Source organism: Oncorhynchus gorbuscha, linkage group LG03 (assembly GCF_021184085.1).
Source record: "Oncorhynchus gorbuscha isolate QuinsamMale2020 ecotype Even-year linkage group LG03, OgorEven_v1.0, whole genome shotgun sequence".
In the NCBI taxonomy this organism is placed as follows: domain Eukaryota; kingdom Metazoa; phylum Chordata; class Actinopteri; order Salmoniformes; family Salmonidae; genus Oncorhynchus; species Oncorhynchus gorbuscha.
In genome coordinates this window covers 63017725-63030786 of record NC_060175.1, presented here as the reverse complement: position 1 = coordinate 63030786, position 13062 = coordinate 63017725, and the positions used below count along the sequence as shown (strand labels likewise).

The following is a 13062-nucleotide window of genomic DNA, read 5'->3' as shown; positions in this document are numbered from 1 at the left end:
GGTATTCTCGATTTTTCTCTACATACCCCACAAGTGTCAGGAGACTCCTCTGAAGTCAGAACAGTCTATGTGCCAACTTCTGTTTGTAGAATCCAAAATCTTTGGGCTTCAAAGTAATGTGACCCCACTTGTCGCAATGTTCTCCGTTTTGCCCTACGTTCCCCACAAGTGTCACGGCCTAATTTGAAGGTAACCTGTACTGATTAAAATGATAGATGTTTTAACCAGGGACCTCTCGCAACCTAAGCAATAATCATACACCTAAACCAACAATCCTTTTGGTCAAAGAATGATCAATTTCCACAAAAATGACGGTCAAGATATGAGTCGATGTCTCCATGTTGCTAATGACTAGCACATAGCATTGGTGGTATAGTGGTGAGCATAGCTGCCTTCCAAGCAGTTGACCCGGGTTTGATTCCTGGCCAATGCAGAGCATGAAAAATTCATTAGTTTTAGGGCCTGGATGTCATTTCAAGTGTATTACATTTGAATCATTATCGTTGTTCGTGGCAGTTAGAATTGCTCCTACATTCTTCAGTTTATCTAAATTAATAAATGTTGTGCGACGTTGAACCAACAAGTGCATATCAAAATAGATTTGCAGTCCATCGCCAAAACCATTCAGCCATCCTTGTCCTGCGCCCAAGAGGTGATAGTTGGCATTCCGACCATTGGCCAAAGATCTGCCTGTCTGAGCTTGTTCAAGGATCTGCAAAAGGGCTCATCCAGGATTTGAACCCGGGACCTCTCGCACCCTAAGCGAGAATCATACCCCTAGACCAACGAGCCTTATGTCCAAAGTGTTTTTCTTTCTTTCTGCAGCAATGTCAGTGAAGATATTGATTGACGTGTCCACGGTGCTTGGAACGATTGAACATCATGTGAGTGTTTTGTGCTTTACTTGTGAGCATGACAGTCTTCCAAACTCTTGACCATGGTTCAGTTCAAATCTTCTGTAGTTCATCTGCTGTGTCTTTCACATTCTGTCTTCTTCAGTCGCGACTGCTAACTGATGACGAGTTTTTATAAATGAATATAGTGCAAAATGAGATCAAATCGTTTTTTAAGGAGAGATGAAAAAATAAGACTTCAAAAAGAATGGAACTCGTTTATTTTGAGTCAAATGACGCAAAGGTACGTGAATCAAAGTAAATTAATGTTGAAAATACCCATTCAAATAGATCAGTGTTCAACGAGAGAGATTGAGACTCAGCGTTTCCGTCTCCATCCTCCACAACTGCTTATGTTACCCCTCCATATCTGCAGTGAAAGATGGTGGACCGAGATCGTTTTTTGTCAAACTACGAGACATACCTATAATCGGTCTTCTCACTAAAACATCTCTAGCTTCCGAACCGTTTGACCTGCAATTTCGTATGACCACTCTCTGGAAAGGGGAGAGCCTCACGAACACGGTGGTATTCTCGATTTTTCTCTACATACCCCACAAGTGTCAGGAGACTCCTCTGAAGTCAGAACAGTCTATGTGCCAACTTCTGTTTGTAGAATCCAAAATCTTTGGGCTTCAAAGTAATGTGACCCCACTTGTCGCAATGTTCTCCGTTTTGCCCTACGTTCCCCACAAGTGTCACGGCCTAATTTGAAGGTAACCTGTACTGATTAAAATGATAGATGTTTTAACCAGGGACCTCTCGCAACCTAAGCAATAATCATACACCTAAACCAACAATCCTTTTGGTCAAAGAATGATCAATTTCCACAAAAATGACGGTCAAGATATGAGTCGATGTCTCCATGTTGCTAATGACTAGCACATAGCATTGGTGGTATAGTGGTGAGCATAGCTGCCTTCCAAGCAGTTGACCCGGGTTTGATTCCTGGCCAATGCAGAGCATGAAAAATTCATTAGTTTTAGGGCCTGGATGTCATTTCAAGTGTATTACATTTGAATCATTATCGTTGTTCGTGGCAGTTAGAATTGCTCCTACATTCTTCAGTTTATCTAAATTAATAAATGTTGTGCGACGTTGAACCAACAAGTGCATATCAAAATAGATTTGCAGTCCATCGCCAAAACCATTCAGCCATCCTTGTCCTGCGCCCAAGAGGTGATAGTTGGCATTCCGACCATTGGCCAAAGATCTGCCTGTCTGAGCTTGTTCAAGGATCTGCAAAAGGGCTCATCCAGGATTTGAACCCGGGACCTCTCGCACCCTAAGCGAGAATCATACCCCTAGACCAACGAGCCTTATGTCCAAAGTGTTTTTCTTTCTTTCTGCAGCAATGTCAGTGAAGATATTGATTGACGTGTCCACGGTGCTTGGAACGATTGAACATCATGTGAGTGTTTTGTGCTTTACTTGTGAGCATGACAGTCTTCCAAACTCTTGACCATGGTTCAGTTCAAATCTTCTGTAGTTCATCTGCTGTGTCTTTCACATTCTGTCTTCTTCAGTCGCGACTGCTAACTGATGACGAGTTTTTATAAATGAATATAGTGCAAAATGAGATCAAATCGTTTTTTAAGGAGAGATGAAAAAATAAGACTTCAAAAAGAATGGAACTCGTTTATTTTGAGTCAAATGACGCAAAGGTACGTGAATCAAAGTAAATTAATGTTGAAAATACCCATTCAAATAGATCAGTGTTCAACGAGAGAGATTGAGACTCAGCGTTTCCGTCTCCATCCTCCACACAACTGCTTATGTTACCCCTCCATATCTGCAGTGAAAGATGGTGGACCGAGATCGTTTTTTGTCAAACTACGAGACATACCTATAATCGGTCTTCTCACTAAAACATCTCTAGCTTCCGAACCGTTTGACCTGCAATTTCGTATGACCACTCTCTGGAAAGGGGAGAGCCTCACGAACACGGTGGTATTCTCGATTTTTCTCTACATACCCCACAAGTGTCAGGAGACTCCTCTGAAGTCAGAACAGTCTATGTGCCAACTTCTGTTTGTAGAATCCAAAATCTTTGGGCTTCAAAGTAATGTGACCCCACTTGTCGCAATGTTCTCCGTTTTGCCCTACGTTCCCCACAAGTGTCACGGCCTAATTTGAAGGTAACCTGTACTGATTAAAATGATAGATGTTTTAACCAGGGACCTCTCGCAACCTAAGCAATAATCATACACCTAAACCAACAATCCTTTTGGTCAAAGAATGATCAATTTCCACAAAAATGACGGTCAAGATATGAGTCGATGTCTCCATGTTGCTAATGACTAGCACATAGCATTGGTGGTATAGTGGTGAGCATAGCTGCCTTCCAAGCAGTTGACCCGGGTTTGATTCCTGGCCAATGCAGAGCATGAAAAATTCATTAGTTTTAGGGCCTGGATGTCATTTCAAGTGTATTACATTTGAATCATTATCGTTGTTCGTGGCAGTTAGAATTGCTCCTACATTCTTCAGTTTATCTAAATTAATAAATGTTGTGCGACGTTGAACCAACAAGTGCATATCAAAATAGATTTGCAGTCCATCGCCAAAACCATTCAGCCATCCTTGTCCTGCGCCCAAGAGGTGATAGTTGGCATTCCGACCATTGGCCAAAGATCTGCCTGTCTGAGCTTGTTCAAGGATCTGCAAAAGGGCTCATCCAGGATTTGAACCCGGGACCTCTCGCACCCTAAGCGAGAATCATACCCCTAGACCAACGAGCCTTATGTCCAAAGTGTTTTTCTTTCTTTCTGCAGCAATGTCAGTGAAGATATTGATTGACGTGTCCACGGTGCTTGGAACGATTGAACATCATGTGAGTGTTTTGTGCTTTACTTGTGAGCATGACAGTCTTCCAAACTCTTGACCATGGTTCAGTTCAAATCTTCTGTAGTTCATCTGCTGTGTCTTTCACATTCTGTCTTCTTCAGTCGCGACTGCTAACTGATGACGAGTTTTTATAAATGAATATAGTGCAAAATGAGATCAAATCGTTTTTTAAGGAGAGATGAAAAAATAAGACTTCAAAAAGAATGGAACTCGTTTATTTTGAGTCAAATGACGCAAAGGTACGTGAATCAAAGTAAATTAATGTTGAAAATACCCATTCAAATAGATCAGTGTTCAACGAGAGAGATTGAGACTCAGCGTTTCCGTCTCCATCCTCCACAACTGCTTATGTTACCCCTCCATATCTGCAGTGAAAGATGGTGGACCGAGATCGTTTTTGTCAAACTACGAGAGACATACCTATAATCGGTCTTCTCACTAAAACATCTCTAGCTTCCGAACCGTTTGACCTGCAATTTCGTATGACCACTCTCTGGAAAGGGGAGAGCCTCACGAACACGGTGGTATTCTCGATTTTTCTCTACATACCCCACAAGTGTCAGGAGACTCCTCTGAAGTCAGAACAGTCTATGTGCCAACTTCTGTTTGTAGAATCCAAAATCTTTGGGCTTCAAAGTAATGTGACCCCACTTGTCGCAATGTTCTCCGTTTTGCCCTACGTTCCCCACAAGTGTCACGGCCTAATTTGAAGGTAACCTGTACTGATTAAAATGATAGATGTTTTAACCAGGGACCTCTCGCAACCTAAGCAATAATCATACACCTAAACCAACAATCCTTTTGGTCAAAGAATGATCAATTTCCACAAAAATGACGGTCAAGATATGAGTCGATGTCTCCATGTTGCTAATGACTAGCACATAGCATTGGTGGTATAGTGGTGAGCATAGCTGCCTTCCAAGCAGTTGACCCGGGTTTGATTCCTGGCCAATGCAGAGCATGAAAAATTCATTAGTTTTAGGGCCTGGATGTCATTTCAAGTGTATTACATTTGAATCATTATCGTTGTTCGTGGCAGTTAGAATTGCTCCTACATTCTTCAGTTTATCTAAATTAATAAATGTTGTGCGACGTTGAACCAACAAGTGCATATCAAAATAGATTTGCAGTCCATCGCCAAAACCATTCAGCCATCCTTGTCCTGCGCCCAAGAGGTGATAGTTGGCATTCCGACCATTGGCCAAAGATCTGCCTGTCTGAGCTTGTTCAAGGATCTGCAAAAGGGCTCATCCAGGATTTGAACCCGGGACCTCTCGCACCCTAAGCGAGAATCATACCCCTAGACCAACGAGCCTTATGTCCAAAGTGTTTTTCTTTCTTTCTGCAGCAATGTCAGTGAAGATATTGATTGACGTGTCCACGGTGCTTGGAACGATTGAACATCATGTGAGTGTTTTGTGCTTTACTTGTGAGCATGACAGTCTTCCAAACTCTTGACCATGGTTCAGTTCAAATCTTCTGTAGTTCATCTGCTGTGTCTTTCACATTCTGTCTTCTTCAGTCGCGACTGCTAACTGATGACGAGTTTTTATAAATGAATATAGTGCAAAATGAGATCAAATCGTTTTTTAAGGAGAGATGAAAAAATAAGACTTCAAAAAGAATGGAACTCGTTTATTTTGAGTCAAATGACGCAAAGGTACGTGAATCAAAGTAAATTAATGTTGAAAATACCCATTCAAATAGATCAGTGTTCAACGAGAGAGATTGAGACTCAGCGTTTCCGTCTCCATCCTCCACAACTGCTTATGTTACCCCTCCATATCTGCAGTGAAAGATGGTGGACCGAGATCGTTTTTTGTCAAACTACGAGACATACCTATAATCGGTCTTCTCACTAAAACATCTCTAGCTTCCGAACCGTTTGACCTGCAATTTCGTATGACCACTCTCTGGAAAGGGGAGAGCCTCACGAACACGGTGGTATTCTCGATTTTTCTCTACATACCCCACAAGTGTCAGGAGACTCCTCTGAAGTCAGAACAGTCTATGTGCCAACTTCTGTTTGTAGAATCCAAAATCTTTGGGCTTCAAAGTAATGTGACCCCACTTGTCGCAATGTTCTCCGTTTTGCCCTACGTTCCCCACAAGTGTCACGGCCTAATTTGAAGGTAACCTGTACTGATTAAAATGATAGATGTTTTAACCAGGGACCTCTCGCAACCTAAGCAATAATCATACACCTAAACCAACAATCCTTTTGGTCAAAGAATGATCAATTTCCACAAAAATGACGGTCAAGATATGAGTCGATGTCTCCATGTTGCTAATGACTAGCACATAGCATTGGTGGTATAGTGGTGAGCATAGCTGCCTTCCAAGCAGTTGACCCGGGTTTGATTCCTGGCCAATGCAGAGCATGAAAAATTCATTAGTTTTAGGGCCTGGATGTCATTTCAAGTGTATTACATTTGAATCATTATCGTTGTTCGTGGCAGTTAGAATTGCTCCTACATTCTTCAGTTTATCTAAATTAATAAATGTTGTGCGACGTTGAACCAACAAGTGCATATCAAAATAGATTTGCAGTCCATCGCCAAAACCATTCAGCCATCCTTGTCCTGCGCCCAAGAGGTGATAGTTGGCATTCCGACCATTGGCCAAAGATCTGCCTGTCTGAGCTTGTTCAAGGATCTGCAAAAGGGCTCATCCAGGATTTGAACCCGGGACCTCTCGCACCCTAAGCGAGAATCATACCCCTAGACCAACGAGCCTTATGTCCAAAGTGTTTTTCTTTCTTTCTGCAGCAATGTCAGTGAAGATATTGATTGACGTGTCCACGGTGCTTGGAACGATTGAACATCATGTGAGTGTTTTGTGCTTTACTTGTGAGCATGACAGTCTTCCAAACTCTTGACCATGGTTCAGTTCAAATCTTCTGTAGTTCATCTGCTGTGTCTTTCACATTCTGTCTTCTTCAGTCGCGACTGCTAACTGATGACGAGTTTTTATAAATGAATATAGTGCAAAATGAGATCAAATCGTTTTTTAAGGAGAGATGAAAAAATAAGACTTCAAAAAGAATGGAACTCGTTTATTTTGAGTCAAATGACGCAAAGGTACGTGAATCAAAGTAAATTAATGTTGAAAATACCCATTCAAATAGATCAGTGTTCAACGAGAGAGATTGAGACTCAGCGTTTCCGTCTCCATCCTCCACAACTGCTTATGTTACCCCTCCATATCTGCAGTGAAAGATGGTGGACCGAGATCGTTTTTTGTCAAACTACGAGACATACCTATAATCGGTCTTCTCACTAAAACATCTCTAGCTTCCGAACCGTTTGACCTGCAATTTCGTATGACCACTCTCTGGAAAGGGGAGAGCCTCACGAACACGGTGGTATTCTCGATTTTTCTCTACATACCCCACAAGTGTCAGGAGACTCCTCTGAAGTCAGAACAGTCTATGTGCCAACTTCTGTTTGTAGAATCCAAAATCTTTGGGCTTCAAAGTAATGTGACCCCACTTGTCGCAATGTTCTCCGTTTTGCCCTACGTTCCCCACAAGTGTCACGGCCTAATTTGAAGGTAACCTGTACTGATTAAAATGATAGATGTTTTAACCAGGGACCTCTCGCAACCTAAGCAATAATCATACACCTAAACCAACAATCCTTTTGGTCAAAGAATGATCAATTTCCACAAAAATGACGGTCAAGATATGAGTCGATGTCTCCATGTTGCTAATGACTAGCACATAGCATTGGTGGTATAGTGGTGAGCATAGCTGCCTTCCAAGCAGTTGACCCGGGTTTGATTCCTGGCCAATGCAGAGCATGAAAAATTCATTAGTTTTAGGGCCTGGATGTCATTTCAAGTGTATTACATTTGAATCATTATCGTTGTTCGTGGCAGTTAGAATTGCTCCTACATTCTTCAGTTTATCTAAATTAATAAATGTTGTGCGACGTTGAACCAACAAGTGCATATCAAAATAGATTTGCAGTCCATCGCCAAAACCATTCAGCCATCCTTGTCCTGCGCCCAAGAGGTGATAGTTGGCATTCCGACCATTGGCCAAAGATCTGCCTGTCTGAGCTTGTTCAAGGATCTGCAAAAGGGCTCATCCAGGATTTGAACCCGGGACCTCTCGCACCCTAAGCGAGAATCATACCCCTAGACCAACGAGCCTTATGTCCAAAGTGTTTTTCTTTCTTTCTGCAGCAATGTCAGTGAAGATATTGATTGACGTGTCCACGGTGCTTGGAACGATTGAACATCATGTGAGTGTTTTGTGCTTTACTTGTGAGCATGACAGTCTTCCAAACTCTTGACCATGGTTCAGTTCAAATCTTCTGTAGTTCATCTGCTGTGTCTTTCACATTCTGTCTTCTTCAGTCGCGACTGCTAACTGATGACGAGTTTTTATAAATGAATATAGTGCAAAATGAGATCAAATCGTTTTTTAAGGAGAGATGAAAAAATAAGACTTCAAAAAGAATGGAACTCGTTTATTTTGAGTCAAATGACGCAAAGGTACGTGAATCAAAGTAAATTAATGTTGAAAATACCCATTCAAATAGATCAGTGTTCAACGAGAGAGATTGAGACTCAGCGTTTCCGTCTCCATCCTCCACAACTGCTTATGTTACCCCTCCATATCTGCAGTGAAAGATGGTGGACCGAGATCGTTTTTTGTCAAACTACGAGACATACCTATAATCGGTCTTCTCACTAAAACATCTCTAGCTTCCGAACCGTTTGACCTGCAATTTCGTATGACCACTCTCTGGAAAGGGGAGAGCCTCACGAACACGGTGGTATTCTCGATTTTTCTCTACATACCCCACAAGTGTCAGGAGACTCCTCTGAAGTCAGAACAGTCTATGTGCCAACTTCTGTTTGTAGAATCCAAAATCTTTGGGCTTCAAAGTAATGTGACCCCACTTGTCGCAATGTTCTCCGTTTTGCCCTACGTTCCCCACAAGTGTCACGGCCTAATTTGAAGGTAACCTGTACTGATTAAAATGATAGATGTTTTAACCAGGGACCTCTCGCAACCTAAGCAATAATCATACACCTAAACCAACAATCCTTTTGGTCAAAGAATGATCAATTTCCACAAAAATGACGGTCAAGATATGAGTCGATGTCTCCATGTTGCTAATGACTAGCACATAGCATTGGTGGTATAGTGGTGAGCATAGCTGCCTTCCAAGCAGTTGACCCGGGTTTGATTCCTGGCCAATGCAGAGCATGAAAAATTCATTAGTTTTAGGGCCTGGATGTCATTTCAAGTGTATTACATTTGAATCATTATCGTTGTTCGTGGCAGTTAGAATTGCTCCTACATTCTTCAGTTTATCTAAATTAATAAATGTTGTGCGACGTTGAACCAACAAGTGCATATCAAAATAGATTTGCAGTCCATCGCCAAAACCATTCAGCCATCCTTGTCCTGCGCCCAAGAGGTGATAGTTGGCATTCCGACCATTGGCCAAAGATCTGCCTGTCTGAGCTTGTTCAAGGATCTGCAAAAGGGCTCATCCAGGATTTGAACCCGGGACCTCTCGCACCCTAAGCGAGAATCATACCCCTAGACCAACGAGCCTTATGTCCAAAGTGTTTTTCTTTCTTTCTGCAGCAATGTCAGTGAAGATATTGATTGACGTGTCCACGGTGCTTGGAACGATTGAACATCATGTGAGTGTTTTGTGCTTTACTTGTGAGCATGACAGTCTTCCAAACTCTTGACCATGGTTCAGTTCAAATCTTCTGTAGTTCATCTGCTGTGTCTTTCACATTCTGTCTTCTTCAGTCGCGACTGCTAACTGATGACGAGTTTTTATAAATGAATATAGTGCAAAATGAGATCAAATCGTTTTTTAAGGAGAGATGAAAAAATAAGACTTCAAAAAGAATGGAACTCGTTTATTTTGAGTCAAATGACGCAAAGGTACGTGAATCAAAGTAAATTAATGTTGAAAATACCCATTCAAATAGATCAGTGTTCAACGAGAGAGATTGAGACTCAGCGTTTCCGTCTCCATCCTCCACAACTGCTTATGTTACCCCTCCATATCTGCAGTGAAAGATGGTGGACCGAGATCGTTTTTTGTCAAACTACGAGACATACCTATAATCGGTCTTCTCACTAAAACATCTCTAGCTTCCGAACCGTTTGACCTGCAATTTCGTATGACCACTCTCTGGAAAGGGGAGAGCCTCACGAACACGGTGGTATTCTCGATTTTTCTCTACATACCCCACAAGTGTCAGGAGACTCCTCTGAAGTCAGAACAGTCTATGTGCCAACTTCTGTTTGTAGAATCCAAAATCTTTGGGCTTCAAAGTAATGTGACCCCACTTGTCGCAATGTTCTCCGTTTTGCCCTACGTTCCCCACAAGTGTCACGGCCTAATTTGAAGGTAACCTGTACTGATTAAAATGATAGATGTTTTAACCAGGGACCTCTCGCAACCTAAGCAATAATCATACACCTAAACCAACAATCCTTTTGGTCAAAGAATGATCAATTTCCACAAAAATGACGGTCAAGATATGAGTCGATGTCTCCATGTTGCTAATGACTAGCACATAGCATTGGTGGTATAGTGGTGAGCATAGCTGCCTTCCAAGCAGTTGACCCGGGTTTGATTCCTGGCCAATGCAGAGCATGAAAAATTCATTAGTTTTAGGGCCTGGATGTCATTTCAAGTGTATTACATTTGAATCATTATCGTTGTTCGTGGCAGTTAGAATTGCTCCTACATTCTTCAGTTTATCTAAATTAATAAATGTTGTGCGACGTTGAACCAACAAGTGCATATCAAAATAGATTTGCAGTCCATCGCCAAAACCATTCAGCCATCCTTGTCCTGCGCCCAAGAGGTGATAGTTGGCATTCCGACCATTGGCCAAAGATCTGCCTGTCTGAGCTTGTTCAAGGATCTGCAAAAGGGCTCATCCAGGATTTGAACCCGGGACCTCTCGCACCCTAAGCGAGAATCATACCCCTAGACCAACGAGCCTTATGTCCAAAGTGTTTTTCTTTCTTTCTGCAGCAATGTCAGTGAAGATATCGATTGACGTGTCCACGGTGCTTGGAACGATTGAACATCATGTGAGTGTTTTGTGCTTTACTTGTGAGCATGACAGTCTTCCAAACTCTTGACCATGGTTCAGTTCAAATCTTCTGTAGTTCATCTGCTGTGTCTTTCACATTCTGTCTTCTTCAGTCGCGACTGCTAACTGATGACGAGTTTTTATAAATGAATATAGTGCAAAATGAGATCAAATCGTTTTTTAAGGAGAGATGAAAAAATAAGACTTCAAAAAGAATGGAACTCGTTTATTTTGAGTCAAATGACGCAAAGGTACGTGAATCAAAGTAAATTAATGTTGAAAATACCCATTCAAATAGATCAGTGTTCAACGAGAGAGATTGAGACTCAGCGTTTCCGTCTCCATCCTCCACAACTGCTTATGTTACCCCTCCATATCTGCAGTGAAAGATGGTGGACCGAGATCGTTTTTTGTCAAACTACGAGACATACCTATAATCGGTCTTCTCACTAAAACATCTCTAGCTTCCGAACCGTTTGACCTGCAATTTCGTATGACCACTCTCTGGAAAGGGGAGAGCCTCACGAACACGGTGGTATTCTCGATTTTTCTCTACATACCCCACAAGTGTCAGGAGACTCCTCTGAAGTCAGAACAGTCTATGTGCCAACTTCTGTTTGTAGAATCCAAAATCTTTGGGCTTCAAAGTAATGTGACCCCACTTGTCGCAATGTTCTCCGTTTTGCCCTACGTTCCCCACAAGTGTCACGGCCTAATTTGAAGGTAACCTGTACTGATTAAAATGATAGATGTTTTAACCAGGGACCTCTCGCAACCTAAGCAATAATCATACACCTAAACCAACAATCCTTTTGGTCAAAGAATGATCAATTTCCACAAAAATGACGGTCAAGATATGAGTCGATGTCTCCATGTTGCTAATGACTAGCACATAGCATTGGTGGTATAGTGGTGAGCATAGCTGCCTTCCAAGCAGTTGACCCGGGTTTGATTCCTGGCCAATGCAGAGCATGAAAAATTCATTAGTTTTAGGGCCTGGATGTCATTTCAAGTGTATTACATTTGAATCATTATCGTTGTTCGTGGCAGTTAGAATTGCTCCTACATTCTTCAGTTTATCTAAATTAATAAATGTTGTGCGACGTTGAACCAACAAGTGCATATCAAAATAGATTTGCAGTCCATCGCCAAAACCATTCAGCCATCCTTGTCCTGCGCCCAAGAGGTGATAGTTGGCATTCCGACCATTGGCCAAAGATCTGCCTGTCTGAGCTTGTTCAAGGATCTGCAAAAGGGCTCATCCAGGATTTGAACCCGGGACCTCTCGCACCCTAAGCGAGAATCATACCCCTAGACCAACGAGCCTTATGTCCAAAGTGTTTTTCTTTCTTTCTGCAGCAATGTCAGTGAAGATATTGATTGACGTGTCCACGGTGCTTGGAACGATTGAACATCATGTGAGTGTTTTGTGCTTTACTTGTGAGCATGACAGTCTTCCAAACTCTTGACCATGGTTCAGTTCAAATCTTCTGTAGTTCATCTGCTGTGTCTTTCACATTCTGTCTTCTTCAGTCGCGACTGCTAACTGATGACGAGTTTTTATAAATGAATATAGTGCAAAATGAGATCAAATCGTTTTTTAAGGAGAGATGAAAAAATAAGACTTCAAAAAGAATGGAACTCGTTTATTTTGAGTCAAATGACGCAAAGGTACGTGAATCAAAGTAAATTAATGTTGAAAATACCCATTCAAATAGATCAGTGTTCAACGAGAGAGATTGAGACTCAGCGTTTCCGTCTCCATCCTCCACAACTGCTTATGTTACCCCTCCATATCTGCAGTGAAAGATGGTGGACCGAGATCGTTTTGTCAAACTACGAGACATACCTATAATCGGTCTTCTCACTAAAACATCTCTAGCTTCCGAACCGTTTGACCTGCAATTTCGTATGACCACTCTCTGGAAAGGGGAGAGCCTCACGAACACGGTGGTATTCTCGATTTTTCTCTACATACCCCACAAGTGTCAGGAGACTCCTCTGAAGTCAGAACAGTCTATGTGCCAACTTCTGTTTGTAGAATCCAAAATCTTTGGGCTTCAAAGTAATGTGACCCCACTTGTCGCAATGTTCTCCGTTTTGCCCTACGTTCCCCACAAGTGTCACGGCCTAATTTGAAGGTAACCTGTACTGATTAAAATGATAGATGTTTTAACCAGGGACCTCTCGCAACCTAAGCAATAATCATACACCTAAACCAACAATCCTTTTG

General features: G+C 41.9%; 18 non-coding genes across 18 annotated transcripts; 9 read left to right on the top strand and 9 right to left on the bottom strand.

Annotated features, from left to right (window-relative positions):
- Positions 1–361: 361 nt before the first annotated feature.
- trnag-ucc lies at positions 362–433 on the top strand. Its single transcript has one exon. It is a non-coding gene; the product is annotated as a tRNA-Gly (tRNA).
- A 287-nt stretch (positions 434–720) lies between these two features.
- Positions 721–792, bottom strand: trnap-agg. The gene has a single exon. It is a non-coding gene; the product is annotated as a tRNA-Pro (tRNA).
- Positions 793–1781: 989 nt separating this feature from the next.
- On the top strand, positions 1782–1853 carry trnag-ucc. Its single transcript has one exon. It is a non-coding gene; the product is annotated as a tRNA-Gly (tRNA).
- A 287-nt stretch (positions 1854–2140) lies between these two features.
- Positions 2141–2212, bottom strand: trnap-agg. The gene has a single exon. It is a non-coding gene; the product is annotated as a tRNA-Pro (tRNA).
- A 991-nt stretch (positions 2213–3203) lies between these two features.
- Positions 3204–3275, top strand: trnag-ucc. Its single transcript has one exon. It is a non-coding gene; the product is annotated as a tRNA-Gly (tRNA).
- A 287-nt stretch (positions 3276–3562) lies between these two features.
- Positions 3563–3634, bottom strand: trnap-agg. Its single transcript has one exon. It is a non-coding gene; the product is annotated as a tRNA-Pro (tRNA).
- Positions 3635–4624: 990 nt separating this feature from the next.
- On the top strand, positions 4625–4696 carry trnag-ucc. Its single transcript has one exon. It is a non-coding gene; the product is annotated as a tRNA-Gly (tRNA).
- Positions 4697–4983: 287 nt separating this feature from the next.
- On the bottom strand, positions 4984–5055 carry trnap-agg. The gene has a single exon. It is a non-coding gene; the product is annotated as a tRNA-Pro (tRNA).
- A 989-nt stretch (positions 5056–6044) lies between these two features.
- On the top strand, positions 6045–6116 carry trnag-ucc. The gene has a single exon. It is a non-coding gene; the product is annotated as a tRNA-Gly (tRNA).
- A 287-nt stretch (positions 6117–6403) lies between these two features.
- trnap-agg lies at positions 6404–6475 on the bottom strand. The gene has a single exon. It is a non-coding gene; the product is annotated as a tRNA-Pro (tRNA).
- A 989-nt stretch (positions 6476–7464) lies between these two features.
- Positions 7465–7536, top strand: trnag-ucc. The gene has a single exon. It is a non-coding gene; the product is annotated as a tRNA-Gly (tRNA).
- A 287-nt stretch (positions 7537–7823) lies between these two features.
- Positions 7824–7895, bottom strand: trnap-agg. Its single transcript has one exon. It is a non-coding gene; the product is annotated as a tRNA-Pro (tRNA).
- A 989-nt stretch (positions 7896–8884) lies between these two features.
- trnag-ucc lies at positions 8885–8956 on the top strand. Its single transcript has one exon. It is a non-coding gene; the product is annotated as a tRNA-Gly (tRNA).
- Positions 8957–9243: 287 nt separating this feature from the next.
- trnap-agg lies at positions 9244–9315 on the bottom strand. Its single transcript has one exon. It is a non-coding gene; the product is annotated as a tRNA-Pro (tRNA).
- Positions 9316–10304: 989 nt separating this feature from the next.
- trnag-ucc lies at positions 10305–10376 on the top strand. The gene has a single exon. It is a non-coding gene; the product is annotated as a tRNA-Gly (tRNA).
- A 287-nt stretch (positions 10377–10663) lies between these two features.
- Positions 10664–10735, bottom strand: trnap-agg. Its single transcript has one exon. It is a non-coding gene; the product is annotated as a tRNA-Pro (tRNA).
- A 989-nt stretch (positions 10736–11724) lies between these two features.
- On the top strand, positions 11725–11796 carry trnag-ucc. The gene has a single exon. It is a non-coding gene; the product is annotated as a tRNA-Gly (tRNA).
- Positions 11797–12083: 287 nt separating this feature from the next.
- trnap-agg lies at positions 12084–12155 on the bottom strand. The gene has a single exon. It is a non-coding gene; the product is annotated as a tRNA-Pro (tRNA).
- Between the last annotated feature and the right edge of the window lie 907 nt (positions 12156–13062).